At 39.5% G+C, this 20,255-nt stretch overlaps 1 protein-coding gene across 1 annotated transcript in view; it reads left to right on the forward strand.

Annotated features, from left to right (window-relative positions):
* The first annotated feature begins 235 nt into the window (after positions 1-235).
* The window catches only part of flrt2 (fibronectin leucine rich transmembrane protein 2), a 51,243-nt gene continuing 31,223 nt past the window's right edge, over positions 236-20,255 (forward strand). The window contains exon 1 of the mRNA XM_034150547.1: positions 236-585. The gene's annotated coding sequence lies outside the window, so the exon portion shown is untranslated. The remainder of the gene's footprint in view (positions 586-20,255) is intronic.

The following is a 20,255-nucleotide window of genomic DNA, read 5'->3' on the forward strand; positions in this document are numbered from 1 at the left end:
ACCCCGCTTTTTCTCTCTCTCTTCCTCCCCACCACCCCCGGTAGCCTTTGACCTCCCCAGCAGCACCTCTGCCTCTCCGCGCGGCTGCCCCCTCGCATTCCAGTCAAGGCGCTGAAACCTGAGCTCTGCGGTGAGCTCATCGCCGGGCCACGGAATCAAGAGTTAAATGATACCAAAAAAGAGAGTGGGGAGAGAAAACTGAGAGAGAGAGAAAAGGGGGGGAAGTCGGTGCAGGAGGACAGGTCTGGAACTGGTTCTGTGTGTCTCGGAGCTCCTCGGGGGTTAAGTTACAGAGAAAAAGAAGAGGAAGAAGAAAACTGCTGGCGTCTTTGAATTCTCTCTTCTATTGTCTGTCTCTTTTCCTCTCCCTGACTGACTGCTGCCTGTAGTTTCCTCTTGACACACTCGGGCAATCCCGCCGCCCTCCATCCGCGCTTTCAAGTTAACGAGCCCCTTCGGTCTCGTCCTCGTGTCTGGGAGCCCGGGCTGGGATGTGAATGTAATGCCACAAAGGTCGCGCTCTCCACTCTCTCTGTGTCTCTGTTCTTCTCTGACCCTGCCATGACCGCCAAGTGTTCAAAGACGGTAAGTGTCCCTCTTTGATTTCTATGCCAGTAGGTCTGCCGTTTCGGGAATCGACTGTGTTAAAAAGTGAAAAATAAGAATAAAACAGTTTCTGAAACATTTTCCAGAAGCTGCAAGCCAAATGTCACATTTCAAAATCATTACCATGCACGTCTCGTATTGTAACAAGTACCATTAGGATGCTTAATCACTGGAAACATAATTAAACCAATCAGTGTCTCTCACTAAAACTAAGTTTGGAGGACGACTGCAGTCAGTTAGGGAAAAAGGGGCTTTTTTTTGCCAAGAGCCTCATCAGTTGAATGCGAAGACCGACTTTTAAAAGTTTTAAGAGTGCCATTAGGTAAACCTTTTAACAATGCATTATTCATGGATGCCAAGTTTATTTCTAGTTCACTGCCTGTTGTTCCCCGTGTCTCTCTCTGACCTTGTGCACTTGTCGTGTCCACCTTTTGGTGTGACAACATTTTAAACGGGGTGAGGATTTTAATGGGTGGCCTACAGGAGACACCAACTAAAAGGTTCAGTACATATTGTTACATAAAAGACAAAAAGGAATAATAAAGCTGCATTTCCCAGTGATTGTTTTAAGAACGTAGGGCAGTGTAAGGTGGCAGTTTAGATTCTACAATCTGTCACCAGCTTTATTGTTCTAGCAAAAAGCTATTTAAAATAATTGCGAGCATTTCCAGTAACAACTTAAAATAAAGCAATACAAATGTCTAGGTGAAACAGTTACAATTATCTCTCACACCTTTTGCAACCCTCTCATTATTGAAATGGTGTGAAGTGCTGCATTGCGCTTCACAGGCAAACACACCATGCTTCTTGGGAAATTATGACATATTTTTGATCAAAAGCTTTTTTCTTTTTAAAATGTAGTGGAACACTGCCCTAAATGCACTCAATTTATAAACCCTGTATTATCCACAGGTTTTACCGCCAGCACACCAAATCCAAGACCATGACTGCCAATGGAAGTGATTAATGCAGTACAACTTACAGAGAATAAATACATTCATAATTAATCGGTATGTTCTGGGGCTTTTAGCTGATGTTTTTTAACACAGTGACTAAAGAACATGAATACAGAATTGGTTTTTATTCAAAAATAAACAGTACGTGGCATACATCCATTAGCAAGAAAGTCAGGGTCAGAATTATAGTTCAATGAAAGTATGAACCAGTGGTTTCCAAACTTTTTTGGTTTTCCCAACAATCCAGTTCCAAATGGCTTTATATCCTTCTCCAAGGCGAGTATGTTTCCAGTTTGTTTATTAGCAGGATTGATTAGAAACAGGCCTGATTTGAATGAAACTTGGTTGAATGGTGTAACATGGGCCATGGTGCAATAACTACTTAATATTTGGGAAGGTTCTACGCAGATACATGAATCTTTGTAAACTTTCATTAACTTTGCGAAGTGGGAATTGTGGCCTAAGCAGTGGATTATCAGTTGCCTTGTAGTTTCAAATTATTTTTTACGTTGATCCACTATCATCTTTATTTAAACCATTTCAACTTTGTATTTGTATCCTATTGCTGACAGCTTACTTGTTACTATCAGTTCTTACATTCAAAGTGTTTCTTAACAGAAAGTTCCCGATTATTACCAACTAAATATATATTTTTTAATTTAATTTCAATCTGAAAATCTTTTGGACTTTTGTTATTGCCTTATTTCTGTTGTCTTGCCTTTTTAAATCAGACAAGATGCCAGAGCACAGAGAAATTGGGGTGAAAATCTGTATTTTTTTAAAATTAAAACTAAATCCACATGAATACAGAGAATTGATACTGACAAGGTAGGTAGACCTAATAACAGAAAAGAGTACCAACCATCTACAATTCATCACATAATCTCACTTTTTACATATAGTAGCCATATATTTCAAATAAATGCAGTTATACAACATTTAGTGCAGAAGTGTAAAATATGAGCCAGATTAAGTTTCTGAATCTTTCAAAAACACTGCTTATTTCTAGTATTATTGTTCATGTCATAGATTCTGAAAAGGTGCCACTAATGTGTCAGTGCGGGTGACAGCTGTACATGTTCCTTCTGGAGCGTAAGGATTGGTGTGCTGAAAGTGAGCTCTTTCACCTATAATTGCTTTAGGGGACAGGCAGGTAGTCAGAAACAGTTTTATATAGAAGTACATGAATGAGCATATTTGACAGCTGGAATGTGTTTTTGTACGACCCCGGGGGAAGAAAGAGGCACAGACTTAAGCCTCTGTTTCCAAGTGTCCATTTTAAGACATTTAATAGCGAGGAGTAAAATCTTTGTTTTGACAACTACAATGACTCACTATGTCTCAATGTATTAGTATTATAAGGACAATAAAGTAGCATATTACTCATGCATTTAGCTGTACTTACACACTAAGAGTACACTGGAATTGATCAGCGTTCTTTCTGGCAGGATATTGAAATAATCTTCCAATAAACCCAATATAAAAGTACTATAGAGTCAGCTGAGAGCAGCAGCCAATTCAAGGATCTGACGTTCTTTGACGCTGGACATGGCCCGAGGGCAAAGCTCAGATACGCAGCAAGGGAGCAGAAGAAGAAAGCTAAAAAGGGAGCGTGAGGAAAGCATTGAGAAAGGTCAGAGTGTGAGGAGGGGGAGACGCGGAGAGAAAAGTAGACCATAGACTGGATCTCCGGCCAAGTGGGAGATCCAGCACAAGGAGAAGCTTGTTCTTTCTCTGCCTCACAGTTTTCTGGGCATGTAGCAGGAGGACACGGCCTCTTTCGGATAAAATAAAAATACAGCCAAATACCAGAGGATAATGTGATTAGAGGCAAATAGGAGAATGAAGGTTAATTGGAGTTAAGTGGCTATAAAAAACGACCCTATATATATACATCTGCTCGACAACCTACCCCTCAGCCAATGGGGCTCGAATTCTTCCCGCCTTCTTTAAATAAACACAGTCAATAGTTCAGAAGGAATGTTAGGAGTGTGTATTTTCCGAAGATAATACCTGGATATTTGGTGTCCAATCATTATCAGATTATAGGCAATGGTTAAGACATGCCATTAGAATAACATGAAGACTGATGGTAAAAAGCAGAGTTGCCACGGTGACCTTGCGTATCCCACACGTGTCTGGAGGTCTATTGGAGCAATTCAACGCCACCCCTGATAAATGTCAGCAGTGGCTGTTCTGATCAAACACTCATAATCATGTGACCATTCACTCCCTGTTTATGTGGGCTGTCATTCAAGGAGACAGACTATCTTCACAAGGGTAAACCTTAGAGTACAACATTGACCTTTAAAAGATATCCAGAGCTAAACATAGGAGGATAAATGTTCTAATTGCGGTACTTATAGCTTCTGGATTGCCTTTTTCTTGGCAAATATATCGACCTTCAATGGTAAATTCGTCTCAACATCAGAGGTGAAGAATTTTCTTTAATAAACCCAGACAATTCTAACATTTACGAGCACCTGTGTTGTTCTTTACAGAGCAGTATAAAAATAAATCACAGCTATGATTGCTGCAGTAACAACATGCTGAAAAAAGATCTGCAAATCGGGCCACTTAGGGACAAAGAAGCCCCATAAACATTCAAAAGAGCCATTTAAATCTGCCTCGCCTGCCAAGAAATCAGACTGGTTATGACTGACAATATGGGAACAGTCTTTTGATTGGTACAATATATGTGTTGGTGGGCCCTAATTGCTTTTTCATAATATCACTTCAGTTTTAATGGACACACAAGCAGTCAACCTGCTGAGGGCTAATGTTATTAGCCATTTATTAGTTCCATCTGTAATTTGAGCACTCAGTACAATACTCAATGACCAATGGTGCTGTTTTCTTGCAAGATTGGGCAACTTTAAATACCCCTTTTTTGCCTATTAGTTGTTAAGCAAGTCAGCAATATTTCTCAGTTAAAGAGTTTAGTAGAGACATCTACTAAATGACTACATTTGTATGTTAGAATGATAACCCACATGCCTCCATGGTTATCTAAATAATTAGAAATACATCAACAATTCTTAACGATTTTAAGTTGATTGGGGGGTCACACTTAACAAAAGAAAAATGACTTTAAACATCTTCTTACAAACTCTTACAGAGCCTGTATAGTGTAATTCAAGTCTAATTTATCTAGTCGAAACCCATACCTTTTCCTCACAAAAATGTACAAGGTTATACACTTCAGACTTTTATGGACTACATACCCAGCATTTGTAGTGCTCCTCCTGTTGAATTTCTTTAACATAGTGGTTATGTTTCTACCCCCATCAATTATTACAGAAGTCCGTCAATACCCTTATGGTTTGGAAACTCTTAACATTTCTGTTTAATCGATTGTTGTTAGATATTAGCCCTACCAGTTTGGTATCATCTGCAAACCTAAACAACCCTTAAGACTGGGTGTTGAAAGTACAGGCAATTTAAGAACTGCAGTGGAGACAGAAGACATCCCTGTGGGCCACCAGTGTTGACAACTGTTGTATAACTGAATGGAAGAACTTGTTGCTTCTGACCACTAGTCTCCACTTCTGCTATAATACGTCCAAAATCCACTGACTCGTGTATGTATGGTCTCCCAGTTGAAGAATTATAACATACAGCCTGGATGATAGAATCAAATGTATCGCTGAGCTGTAATAAAAAACAGCCTGTGCTTAAGTGTCAGGTGCCGAAAGGTGTTGAAGAACTGAGTGCATAAGTGTCAGGTGGCACAAAGTGTTGAAGAACTGAGTGCAAACACAATGACACTGCATCCATGACAGATCTATTTGCTCTAAAATAAAAATTATTTAAGGGCAACGCTGGTCAAGTGACTTTAAACCAATCTTTTAAGACTGTCATTACAAATGATGTTAAGACGACAGTCCTATAATCATTCAGGCAGTCTGATAAAGATATTTAAGGCACGGGAACCATACAACTAGCAGACTTAAAACATGCTTGGAAACTTTGCTCTGAAAGAGACCGTCTACAAAATTCTGGCTTAGAACAGGTTCCAGCCCATCTGCGCACAATTTCAAGTGCTTGGATCAAGTCATGTCCGGCAGCCTTTCTACTTCCTCATGTTGCCTACCCAGGAGGTTTTCTAACCTCATGTTCAGTGATTAAATAAGGAGGCGTAGCAGCTTTTGATGTAAATTGAGAGAAAGGCAGTGGGCCAAGCGAGTGCCAAACCTGTAGTAACATTTATTCAAATCATCTGGCAGGTTGGAATCAGAATCTACGATGACAGGTTTTGATTTATAGTTTGTAATTAACTGCAGTTACTTCCACAGACTCTCCGTTAACATTAGAGTTGAGCTTCTTTTCAAGTTTGTTATTATACTGTATCTAAGCTCTTTGCACTGCCTTCCTCAATTCATACTTGCTTTGTAAGGATCTCTCCTTATTGTATGCATGTGTTAGGGCTGTGCATCTTCACTGGTCTCACGATTTGATTCGATTACGATTATCCTGTCACCGATTCGATTCGATTCGATATCCCGATGCATCACGATTCATACCAATGCGTTGCATCCTCAATTTTCTATATTACTGCACATAGCTTATTTTTCATCAATGAATACATGCAGTAAATACATATGAACTCTCTTTTTATTATTTAGAAAGTGCTTCAGAAATCAATAACATAAATGTCTTGACATTAATTTATAAACCAAAATAAATCAATTGTATAGCTCTAGCATCCCTATACAGTATCTGTGTGTGAAATTGTTCCATCCTCAAAAACAAAAAACTAATGCTTCTGCAGTCTAGCTGCAGCTTCTAGCAACGGTCTTCTGTTAAAAAAAGGACACTGAATGTCCTGAATGTGGCATCACACACAGGACTTGAGTCTGAACACAGCAGACAACAGGAGTATTTACAACAGCATACAAACAAAAATAGTGCATGTGGGTGCACACTTACATTCTCTGTCTTACTGTTACATAAATCCCATGAATGTATGAGATTAAGTTAGCTTCATCATATCTCAATCAGTGATTAAGTGAATAATAAAGTTTCTATCGGGTCACTATCAGCCTGTCACTCATTCTTTTCAGGGAGGGGGCGGGGAAGCTTTCCTCCTGCCTTCACAAACTTTACACACGTATATCATCTGAAAATAGCAAGAGGACATTCATACTCTGCAAACCAAGACTTAACTAAATCCACCAAAAACCTGACATGATTGTAACGCAAGTATTTTTTAAAAACATAAATCCGTGTGTGCCTGAGCCGCAGCGACACGGAGTGATTCAGAGCGAGTCCTTCTGCTGTTGGTTCTGGACTGGTGTTCTTGTGTTGGTGGATAAAGCAGACTGCTCCGTGTTTGGTGTTGCTGTCACGTCTGTTCCCTGATCTCTGCGTCACTGACCGATTTTATATTAAAGTGACAGAAAAAAAAACGTTATTGTAAAGCCGCGGGCGTAACATCAGGAAGCAACGTTACTACGCTATAATCGATTATGTTCTGTCACTGCATCGATGCAGAATCGTCCACGTCCGCATCGCGATGCATCGCAGAAACGATTAATTTCAACACTCCTAGTCTGTGTATTACAAGCATTTGTACCTGGGTAACTGTAGTTTAGGCTTGTATCCTGCCAATTGCTGCAGGCCCAAGCCTCTTCTCTTTTGGCCCGTCTCAGGCTCCATGTTGTTTCACCCGTGTACGACTTCTCTTGTTGTGGTCAAATAGTATGAAGACCTTTGTAGACGAAAAACACTCAGTGAAGTGGCATCCATGGTAAGGGCTAGTCAAATTCTTTAAATGCCAAGGCAGGGAGCTAAAATGCTTCCTTTCTTCTCTCCTTTAGCTTTCACTGAACAATCATCAATGTTGTTCAAGGAAAAGTGGCTAGTAAAAGACATAAGAAACTGCATTATTATTACTACATCTGGTTCAGCAGGGCATGACTCGCCACTGTGATCGGCAACATAGAAAAGTCTCAGAAGGGCATAGGATGCTAGTTAGCCTGGTTTGCGAGCTTCCACTTTCCAAATGACTTAACAGCAACAACATGTGTCCTTCCTGTATTCAAATACGTACAGATGGCTTAAATCACTACAATTCAAACACGCATTGTATCAATCTTCGTCGGCTGGTAGGGTCATTGCGCATTGTTTCCACAAAACAATGCAAACAATTGACTTATTTCCATTTTAAAGAGTGGACATTTATACTTGAGCCACAGTATAAGTGTAATATAAATTCCCTTACAATAAAAGAAGACATTTGTTTGACTCAAAAAATGTCTCATCATCAAACCAAACCACTTTAATATAAGAAAATGTTAACACTACCTGCCATTTTGTGAAGTACATCGCTGTGTATGATTTAGAGGGCTTACATAAGTTTTACAGCCTGAAATGTAGGACCATTCCTGTTTGCTTTGGAGTCTTCTCAAAGCAGCCAGAAAAGCATTGGCTAATGCCAGCCAGAGCGCTGCCAGCAGGCGTACAGCACACATCACAGAGCCCCGCTCCTTGATTTTCTGCTCCAACCACACTGAACTTTAAACAGGCTTCAAGCTGCTGACGCATTTTGGACCCAACCAACCTATACCTCTACTCTCAGCGTTCCCCCCTTAGCTTATATTTTATGTTTACACCTCATAAAAACTCAATTTGTCTCTTAGGCCTGATGTCTGGAACTGCTTTTTGTCATTTACAAGCAATGTTGCAGTCTGCGTCAAGGCATCGCAATCCTATCGAGATTAGTTTTTGCGGTAATGGCACTCCAGCACGTACTGTAATATGACTCATGGAGCATTTCTCTAAAATGACACTAACACAGCAATCTGCACATCAGATGAAAAATGCAGATGAATTCTCCCACACTTAATAGTGGTGTTCAGGCAGCATGAGAGACAAGGAAGGTTATTGTGCAGCCAATACAAGATACATTATATATTGTGTTGGTGCTATGTTCTGCTACATTTTTGAAACCCTCTTATGATTCTTTTAAGGGGTGCACTAGGGTCAATATTAACAATCTAAATATATCATATCATACACAGGGGACATTTTTCCACAGACAAGAACTTTTCATGCTTTATGTTCATAGTGCTGAAAAATGTCTGTACTTCTACTTACTGTTAGACCAATGTTAAATGAAGGACTTTTACTTGAAACGGAGCAGTTTCACATTGCTGTACTGGCACTTACTCTTGAGAACCATTTCCACTGCTGTGCGGCAGTCACAGCCAGATGTGATGTCACCATCACATGTTTTGTGTTCAGTTATTTAAAATTTGATTTGAGTCAGATTTCTCCCCACCTTCAGTATGCCTTCTATGTGTTTATTGCCATCCAAACCAGGTCAAAAGCAATCTGATTCCAATGTGAATATGCCAAAAGAAAATCAGATTTAGACTCCCAGTCCAAACCCAACTTTGTTCTCTATTTCTCTAGCTGTCCATTTATCTCCCGTGAATATCTGTCTTCTCCCTCTGTCTCTCAGCAGACATTGTGACATCATCCTTTAGTTTCGTTGTTGCAATACCCACCTTGTGACTGCTGGTGATGCAGCTTGGATTAAAGGTCTAGTCAACACAAACACCAGCAACACTTCCAAACCAAACACCCGCATAGACATTATGCAACTCCCCAGACTTCCTGTTATTGCTCACCTCAAAGTATTTCTGTATTAGACTTTCTCACAGCCTGATATCATGAAATGAAATATTCCTTTCATATGGGAACACATTAATCATTGTGTTTATATGTACTGCTCTAATACCATCTGATTCATTCCCTGTCTGTCCTGTTTTCAGTCAGACAGCTTTGACAGCACTCAGAAGAGAGTCTGGATGTGTGTGCATGTTTCCTTCTCTTAGGATATGTGTTTTGCTTGAATGTGTTCCCTTTGGTGTGGAAAAATAGTTTCCCCCAACCTATCGCCTTCTTTATTTTACCTTACTTTATCCCAAAAAACGTACAGAAAGTGCATTCAACCATGAAGTAACTGACTCAAAAGAGCAAAAAAACTGCAAATACATTCACTATCAATATGTCGAACTATTGAAATTGCTACTGCATTGGTTTCAAATAAACCAAACCTTGCTATTTTTTTTTGTTAAATGTATTGTTTTATTCTTCTATGTTTTAGTTCTTTCAATTATTATTAATTTTCTTTATTTTACCCTTTTTGTATACATTTATTTGTATTTGTATTTCCTATATGTCTCTGTCTGGATTGCACTCTATTCCACTATTTTCCTATTTTGCACGTCACACACTGCGATCCATTCGCCTCTATCTCAAAATCTTCTCAATGATTGCTTGGTCACTGTTTATCCAGTAATGCCGCATGCAAAAAACAGTCTCTCTAATTATGTCTTTTGAATTTGACAAACAATACGCCAAAAAAGCTATCTCTGCCTTTGGGCAAAACTTTGTCACATGTTTCCACAACCCAATTATTCAAATAACCCTGGCTTTATTGATACAGTGAGGAGTAATCTCTCCCAGGTGGCTTACAGTTTTCACTTTGTTTTAAGAAAAATAAGCATTCATGACTTATAACCGCCTCTGGCTCGCATCCAGCTCAGCCACATTCCACTTTCACATGACCTTCTCACAGACCTGGCCTGGAGCTGGAAGCACCGTCCGTCCCTGAACACACCTCTGTTTGACTATAGCCTAGATAATTCAAGGCGTGCTTATCTTTTCTTCTTCTTCTGCCTCCTTCTCCTCAGGGTTTACAAGTTTGACTCAACTCCAGAGATGCAATTGGCTTGTAAATGTCATTGTATGTGTATTTACAGTTTGGTTTTACAAGGACATATACGTCCCCACTCAAACGCTGCAAGCCTTTTCAAAATCACAGAGGTCGTAACGTTAGCAATAAGTCAAGCAGTGCTGGAATTGGATTTTTGAATTGATTATTTGCTTAAAAGATTAGTTTGACATATGTCTATTTGTTCTTTTTCTGGGAGTTAGACATGAGAGTGGACTGTCACTTAAGCAGCAGCTGGTTAGCTTATTTTAGCATCAAGACTGGAACAAAAAGGGGGAAACTGTTAGCATGGCTCTGCCCAGAGGTTACATAGTCTGCCAACAACACTCTTTAAAACTTGTAAATGAACATGCCATATCTCGTTTCATTACAAAAGCGTTGTGGCTTTAAGATGGTGGCCCATGGTGTGGCTGGCCCAGGATGCGTCCATCTTTTTGTTCTTTTTGGCCAGTCCTCCTTTTAAGTTAGTGTGATTTATTAAATATTCAATAAAACCATATTGTTTGTGTAAACTCCATCGGGTTTGGCGTTTTAAATATATGTTGCTGGTCACAACTTGAGCCTGAACCTTTGTTTTAATGCTGTGTCTGTAGCAAGCATGATCAATCGTAGAGCTGCAACGAATTCATTGGTCTAACAATAATTAGCAACTATTTTGATTATTCATTTCTGTCATTTTAAAGGCAAGAAATGTAGTTCTCAGACTCACAAAAAAGAAGTTTTCCTGCTTTTTATCTTCTTTTTGAAATAATATTAATAATACATGGGATTTTTATAGCGCATTTCCTAATGCTCAAAGACACTTTACATACAATCAGAACAGAAACAATACTGAGAACAAACAAGTAATTAAAGACATCAATTAATATATCTATAAAATAATTGGTAGATTTTTCTACAATGGAATGAACCAGTAGTTCCAGTCCTAACCCATAGCAATCCTAATCCATTACTTATCATTATATGCAACCCCACAATCAACTGAACCGGTAACCCTCTGGTTTTCTAAAGTTCCCTGACTGAGTTTTGATTCATTTTCCAAATAACAGAGGAGAGCTGTGAAGCTAGCTTCAAATAACAGGAAATGGAATTGGCTTTTGCAAACAGTGTTTGTATTTGTTTGCATTAAGGATTCAGAGAGACAGAGCCACGCAGCAATTTAATATCCCCAATAACGTACGAGAGACGGGGCGTCTGTTTAAGGAATACCACATCAAACGAGTCGGCATGTCAGCCGAGGGTTATGCATATATTTTCCCTGTTCTTCCCATCCAAGAGGAACAGGGAGCGCTGATGAGTGGAAGGAGATACTGTTTTGATCAAGACTACAAAGTGAGGGCAGTCGAAACCAAACAGAACGAAATACGTGGATACAGTCAAAACAACTTTAATAAGAACTTGCAAATCAATTATCGAGGTTTGGCGTTCTGTTCTGTGGTGGTGCATGCGGGGGACGTTGTTTTCCTACGAGGGCATCTGGATGAGATTAGGGTCCAACCTGACACTGCAGCCCGAGTGAAACATGACTCAGGGATGAATGTGGGCTTTTAGACTGTCTTCCCACATGTTGTTCCTCTATTCTTTATTTGTCCGTCACCCAATAAAACACGCACGGCGTTATCTGATACCCACGCGCCGGCCGAGCAAACAAGCTCCTACCGATCTCTTATTTTAGCCCCTTTTTTTTTTTAAACATGCATTATGTGTTTTATCATGTATGAACGTGATACGTCACAGGGTGATGTAATTAATTTCAAATCAGCTGGCTGCGCAGGCTAGACATCATTGTTGGAGAATGTAATTTGTAAGGTCAGCAAAAGTCTGTTTTTTCTCTTGTACGAAAGCAGAACGTGGAGCGTGAGGGAATGTAATGGAATAACACGAGTTTAGGCCCAGCTGAGACCAAATTACCTGCAAAAAGAAGTGCATATTCGGAGCTCTTGTTTTGATACTGTCTGCATTTCTGCGGGTTGGACTCTTATTAGATTGGGCCGGCGTTTCCACTTGTGGCTCGGACGAGGCCCTGCAACAGCCTTCATCCAGTTACGTCTGGGCCCCGTTGCTCTGGGGTTCGGGGCTCACATTGGCTCCTCCATTACGGACTAATGCATGTCACCGATGCCACCTGCAGTTAGCACAAACAGAGCTGGCCGGGCATGAATGCAGCAGGAAAGGAGGTTAAAGCATTAGGGCTGTATTACCACATCGGCTCACACAGGTCACTTAGCTGAATATACATGGCCAAGGGCGATGGTCTCATTTCGACATTGAATGGGGGGGCATAGGGGGGGAACATATTTAGTGGGGGATTTAGAGGTCCTCCCACAGGAAGTTTTGAGCGTCCTTGCCTCTGTTCAGACCTGTTATAGCATGCGTTCTGCGTAATTTGATCACTAGCGGACAGCTTTAGTACGGGTGTAAATGCAGCCGAGACGCGCTAATGACACATTGACATCTTATCACTTGGACCACATTTGGAGGTGGTCTAAGCCGCATTTGACCACATTTAATTATTCTAGAAGTGTGTACACAATTGTGAAGGTACGCAAAGACTAGGAGAACAGGTAACAATAATGTAAGGTTAATCATTTATAATATAAACATAAATACTCTAGAGTCCAAGCATATATTAATGAACATAAAACTTCAACAATGGGTGACATGTGAGTGCTCCTCTTCCAAAGAGCCACTGCAGGGATTTATAACAATGCTGGCTAGTCCATAGTTGAGTGCAGGAGAGAGAAGGCTCTTAACTGGAAGATGGGTGGCTTAGCTGGATCTTTGAAACACACCCTCAAGTTTTAGGGAAATGGCACAGTCCAATTAACCAGGCACATCTGTATAGGCAGGTGTTGTTCAGCAGTTCAACATTTTGCCAGGAGCAAGGTGAGCTGCAAGAAACTGACAAAAGTTGGGTTAACACAATACACAACAATCACTAAATTCAACAAGATTGCACGCACTCAATCTAGTAAAATAAAGTTGGTTAAACATGTGTTTAAAATTGTGTCTAAATTGTGTTAAACAAAAAAAAGCATAAACCTTAAAACCTTAAGGATGTGTGGTCGGTTGTGAGGCTTGTAGTTACAGCCTTCGCAGCAAGGCAGCTTGGGCTATTTTAAAGAACTGCCATCGTCCGTGAAAATTGGTTTTCAGCTCAGTTGCCAGGTTTGTCCACGAAGTCGGCAATTCTGTGTATTTTCTATGTTTCTGTAGTTTTGAATTTTGAAAGTATTTCTTATGTGACAGACACCACCCAGGGTAAATCCTGCCCAACAACACTCAGATAAGGACATTATACAATGCTTTTTTTTCTCGCAACTCGTAAGATGTCACACTTTTCTGTAATAATATTGATCATGTAGTAACAACTGAACATTTTACACACCAATAATCTTTATACTTTTTTTTATATTTCGTATTTGCATGAAACAAATGGAGTGGAGACATGTTCAGTTGCCACTACCAAACAGGGCCAAACGTTTAATTTCCTACATTTTCATGGAATTCCATATCTGATATGATGATAACCTTTCTTCATGTAAAGGAAAACACAACAATCAGGTTTAAATATAATGGAATGTCAGGCTCTGAGGCATTCTGTATTGCATTCAAACTTGTATGCTCCTGTAGATGAAGTCTTCTCATTAAAAGTCATCCCTGTTGGGTCACATCACATCATCATGTATGCATGACTTACCCTTCTCTTATGTGCCTTTTTGAACCAGTACACATCAAGGATTAATAATGGATTCAATCTAATTTAAATAGCTCATATGTGTTCAGAACTTTCTACACATACTGATTATATCCTACCTTTATGTTTTCTCAGATATAGTGTAACATTTTGAGGAAGAAGTCATATTAAGAGCATAAAGTTGTAACTTAATGAGAATCTTGTCGTCATATGTTTTTGTAAAAGTTGTAGTAATACCGTAAGGAAGTCGGAATATATTAAGATTATGGTCATTGTGATTAGATTATACCAAGTACAATACCTATAAATGAAGGGGTCAACAGTTTTTGGATCAAACGACAATGCTCTCTTGCAGAATCTAAACCCTTGTATATAGGTGATATATATAACATTGTAAACATTTCCTGTGGGTGTTTTATGCTGCAGTTAGGCTTCCATATCTCTGTGAAAGTTGTTTTGTTGCCTCCATAATTGCCACACTAAATGCTCCAAATGCTACTCCTGTGAATTGTATTTTTACATTTTACTGTGGGAAGATATTCAAGCCGAGGTACTGACTTGACACACATTTAGAGGCGTATCTGTTGGTTTGCAAACACTCTCTGTGGGCCTGTGTGTGAGAGAGACTCAGGAACCGTACGTTGTTTCCATTTCTTCAACTTGTCAAAGGCAAGACTATATGGCGCTGTTCTCTTTGAGAGCGTGCCACCGTCCCTGCACGGGTTTCAATTTCAACCCTCTCAGCACATCAGCGACGCAACTGCTTCCTCCTGCAATTTATTACAGGCAAATTGAAAGATTCCAAGGTGTGAGTGCGTTTGTGTTGGCTGCGAATGAGCAGGCTGGTTCCTTACACTGCTTTTCTCCGGGCTCTTTACACGGTAAGAGTGCCGGCTTGTCTCCCCATCTGGGTTTCTGAGAACTGTAGTTATTGTAACCAAGTCCTCAGAAAAAGAGAGATGGGGGGAAAAAAGGGATTGCAAAATAGGAGGATGGCAGTGGTCCCATTAGTTGACCCCCAGGCGAGGTCTCTGGAGACATATAAGCTTACCAGCGTCAAAGCGTAGGAATATGCGCCGGGCTGCATCAAAGCGCCTGGTAGCCGATAGCTTGTGGTGACATTGTGCTGTGGGACAGAGCAGAGGAGAGGCAGAAAGACTGAACGAAATGGTACAACAGGGACCGCTCACGTAAATGGACCCAGACGTGTGAAAGTAACGGTGGTTTAGTGGGGCCGTTTCTTTAAAAAGCAAAGCTCAGGCGAGGAGTAAAAACATTCGATTCTTACAGGGTCATACTTGAGAATGGTTTCCTTTTTTAAATTGGCCAATAAACAGTTCAAAGCCGCATCATTAATATAACAAAATGGCCTTGTAGGCACAAATATCAGTCAGTGAGTGAGTTTTGTTTTGCTGCTTGTATTGAGACTTTTTGCACTTACCACTAGGTATGTGTTTTTTTAGGTGTATCAAAAATGTTACTAAGGAAGATTAAATTGACAGGCCTCTCTTTTTTTAATCCATTAAATTCAAACCTTTATTACATTTTGAAAAGTTCACTGAGGGTACCCAGATAAATCAAAACAGTTACAATAACAACAACAAAATACAAAGATTACAAAATGTGGCCTTCCTTGAACATGATGCACATTATTTCCTAAATTGTCAGAAATTGAGCCAATGAGATAGACTAACATGGCCCAGACTTAGGATATGAACAATTTTAGACATGGAAATGTACCTCTACAATCAGAGATCATATTAAGAACTGTAATCAAATGTACACCCATAGACAGATTGCATTATATAACATACAGTTGCGCTGTCCCCTAAAGCTTAATAAATACATTTCTGGAAGTCTTACGAGAAGACTAGAAAAAAGTCCATTTGAATGGAGTTGAAGGCAAAACAAGTCCTCAATGTTTCAAGCATCTTTTATTTTTTATAAAATACATAATATTACCTTAATCTAGCCCACGATATTTTATGCTTTTTAATCATTTTACTTAGAAAGTATAACATTGTGCATTGAACTCTGAAGGTAGTAATTGATTGGAGGATGAGAGAAAGAATCATTGCTGTAAAGTATTTTTTTTAAAGGGCAAGTAAATGCATCTCATGAGTGGAATTAGATATGATTTGGTTTAATGTCAATGCCACACCGTGAAGTAAAGATTTTACAGTGTAGACATTCATCTTCCTACGTCCCGATGCAAAATAGAAATGTAGCTGTGTGGGAGTTTGTGTGTTTTCACTCCCTTCCTGAAAGCATTCTTGATGGAGGGGATGAACCCATGTTGCAATGACATTCTGTCTAAGTGTGTGTTCCCATGGTGTTATGTTTTGTCTTTGACACGCTGATATGCTACAGGAGTTTAGCTGCGGCCCATGACTGTGACAGGGAAATATGACCAACTGCAGAGACAATAGGGGTCAAGTGCTCTCCATTTTCTTTCCCGCCTGCATCCTAATACCTAACGCTCATTCAGGGACACGCGGATGAGGTCCGTGGCCTCGTGGGGCCACTTTACACCCACTTCCCCGGCAGCAACAGTAAAGTGTCTGGATGTGTAAGCAGTCTCAGAATTGATGCAGGTTAAAGGAAACCAATGATGAACTGACCTTTTTGTTAATTTGTCTCATTTTTCTGCTGCTTCAGGTATACAGACAGTATCAGAGATACATGCCATGCTTATTAAGGTTAAAGTCATATTTAGAATGAGATGTTTGAGTGTTGTTGGACAAGCAGTTTTAAAAGGTCAGTTTTGGCTTTGAAAACTGTAATGGGCTTTTTTTTGGTGCTATTTTTCTACCTTAATAAGCAAATTATCAATTGATAATTGGACAGCAGTTGAAGGGGCAGCAGTCCATTTGGAATTGCTGAGAAGCTGACATTTTGTTTAAGTGTAAGTAATGAATGAAGTTAGATTGGCAATTTAAATGAAAGTTTAAAATAAAAGGATTCAGCTGAATTTCAAGCTTTGTAAAGAATTGGAATCGTCCCCAAAAGTGAAGTGAAGTGTAAATCAAATAATTTGTAAATATTCCTGAAAAGAATATTGATGGTGGTCCAAAATGTACAAACTATAAGTTGGACACAATTATCTATGAACAGTTTCATTGTCTGACTCTAAAAGGGTTCGAAGTGTAAGCAATTATCTGGTGAAATGTAAGGATTAAATAATAACAACTGCAGGAATTTATTTTTTAAAGTAGCAGCAGTAAAACATATTTCTACTACTAAAATACTAATCAATATATTGTACACTTTATTTATATAATATAAATGAGTAAGATAAACCCAATATGTATTAAATAGATGAATAGGTCTACACTTTCCAGCAGTTTCTCACAAACAGAAAGAAGTTACAACATGGACATTGAAGTAAAAGTGCATCTCTGATAATATAACACTTTTTTATACAAAAAACCGAACATTTGACAATGACATCAGAAACATTTGATTGATTGACAAGTGATCTCAGGGGTATTGTAGTGTCTCTTCTTCAAAGCTATTACTAAAATAACACCACAACAAAATAAGGTTCATTATTGGGAGAAATCTATCAAATTCAATCAAACATCTCACAGACTTGCTCATTTGAAACTGAGCATAACCTTGACAGCTGCTACTTCTGGTAACTTTAGAGACCGAACCAAACTGTAATCAAAGTCAAAACAACTGAAAAGTTCTGCTTTGTTAATCTGACTGGCATTTAAAGAATAGAGGGGTTTGTAATAAAGTAAGTTGCAAAGGCAGAAACACAACAAAGCTTTTTAAAAGTTAAGAAATAATTCAGTTTATAAACAGAAAAGGGTTCCAATTTATTCGCACAACATTCAGGAAAACATTTAAGAAAAATATCTCAACTTTTCAGTCTTGACTTCCCACACAGAATTAAGACAAATCCATCCTGGCTGAAAAACAATTAGTAAGCTTTGAGGTGACTTAATACCGCAGGTCAGCCTTACCACTAATTACTCAGTAAAAGGGGATCATTAATATTTCTGACAAGGCACTTATTATTCCTGGATTACGTTTGTGTTAATATGGTGAGAAATTGGCGTATTTTCCCTTCAAAATGTTCTAGTAATATTGATACTCAGTAATAATAAATATACCAACATGTCTAAACATCACAATTTTGATACTTTGAAAATGTTCAGTCAACTCCTTTTTTATAGAGAGTGTACAAGCAGGGGAAAAAGGGATCAAATCAGCATGGACTCCATCTGCTAACACTCGTCGCGGCCGGGCTTCCTGGATTTAGAGGCCCCCCCACGCTCTGCCTACACTCGAGAATTATGCGACTGCTTGATGAGTAGTTGTGTCGAGTTGGAAGGTCCTTGGCAAGAGGCCTTGGGCAGCACTGGAAGACTATCAGAGTGCAGAGTCATTAGAAATCCCTCATTCTCACTCCGCTGTGTAAACGGCCCGGCGGCCTCCATCTGAACGGGCCCCGAGGAAGGATCACCTCCGTCGGGCTGAAATTGGATATCGGGCACAGGGGAGGGGAACTGTGCGAGCGGGGGGGGGGGGAAAGTTATGTGTTCCTATTTATTGACTCGGCTGCAGAGATCACTAAACTGTTTCAAGGGAGAATAAAGTTTCGGGACTTTCTCCCATAAGCACTGCGGGCATTAGTGGAGTGACAAGTTGCTTTCATAAAAGCCTTAAATGACTATGGAAAAGAGACCTCCATTGGAAATGTGCTTAAACCCACAGCAGGTCAATTATTTATTTGTTGTTAGTTTTTTTGCCTTATAGTAGTATTTAAGCCCAGCCCAGTTTGTCCCTGAACACAACTGTAATGGAACCATACTGTTTGAATAATGTTTTCTTAAGTGTATTTGTACAAACATGACCCTAAAATACGAGTCAGGGCACCACCTGCAACATCTGCAGAAGAAATTTAGCAATATATTAAATCTGAAGCGAATACACCCTGAACATGACATGAGACCTGAAAGTAATATTCACAATAATAGTTTTGGGAATGATCACATTTTTACGTGGATATAAAACACATGTATATTCAAGCTCAATTGCATCACTGGAGTTTCCCTGAATCACTCCTCTTCAGTGTTCCCCCAATGATTAGAAAAATAATATCATTATTAATATGCCTTCAGTCAATTGTACATTATTCAGAGGAAGGTGACTGAAAAAAGAAATCTCTCTTTCAAAGTAAAGAGAAAAATAAAAGACAGCGAGGAAACACTATTAAGTGGTTTGATTTACGTTTGACCTCAAAAGAAAATTAAATCATTTTCTTTAATACAACTTGAAAGCATAACCACAGTGTTGTATGTCACTTGAAATTGACAGCAAATTGGCAAGATGACTTGTTACATTACTTTTTTTTTTAGAAAAGCAGACAATACAGTTTACAAGGCGGCCTTCAATTTCCATGTATTTAATGAACATTATAAATAGTAAACGTTAGCCTAGTAGTAATGGGAATTACGGCTCTTTGAAGGGAGCCGGATCTTATGGCTCCATTCCTTTCCGAGAGCCGTTCAAAAGAGCCGTTTTTTTTTTAAGAGGGCGGGGTTGATAGGTTTATCTGCGAAATAATCACCAGGATAATGATTGACTGTATTGCTAGAAATCTACTTTTACTCACAGAAAAATGTATAACTTGCTTCATCTCTCAGCCAGCCAAATTACTACTCAGGCAGCGTTATGCCATCATCTATGGCTAATGTGCATTCAGGAAAGTTAGTTCCCGTAAAGGCGAGTGGATTTATGGCAGGCAGTGAACCAACGATAAAAAGAACGGCTCTCACCAAGTAGGACTCGGTTCCCTTCGTTCACACCAAAGAGCCGTTCAAAAGAATCGGATAATTCGCAAACGTCACATCACTATAGCCTAGCCCTGATCGTAGCATGCCGTTAATTGTGATCTCAGACTGGATAACATGGTTTGCACAACTTCCAACTATGTACAAACCTAGGCTAATTTCGATACTGTCGGTTGTGCTTGATGTGTTGGGTGGCATGTCTCTTCTGCTTGGGGCCCCCAGAGTGTCTTGGGGCGCCACTGGCCAGTAGCTAACGTAAACAAATCAGCTGAAAGTTGCTAGTGGCTAATTTAGGAAAACCAGCTGAAAGGGCCCATTAGCTGACAACAACAAACTATTTTTAAATTGCTCGTGGCTACTGTTAGCAAACCATTGTAAAGACAAAACATGTAAACAAGACAACAGTTGGTTACATGGCGAAGTTGTCGGTGTTACACACACATTTGTTT

Source organism: Trematomus bernacchii, unplaced genomic scaffold (assembly GCF_902827165.1).
Source record: "Trematomus bernacchii unplaced genomic scaffold, fTreBer1.1, whole genome shotgun sequence".
Lineage (NCBI taxonomy): Eukaryota > Metazoa > Chordata > Actinopteri > Perciformes > Nototheniidae > Trematomus > Trematomus bernacchii.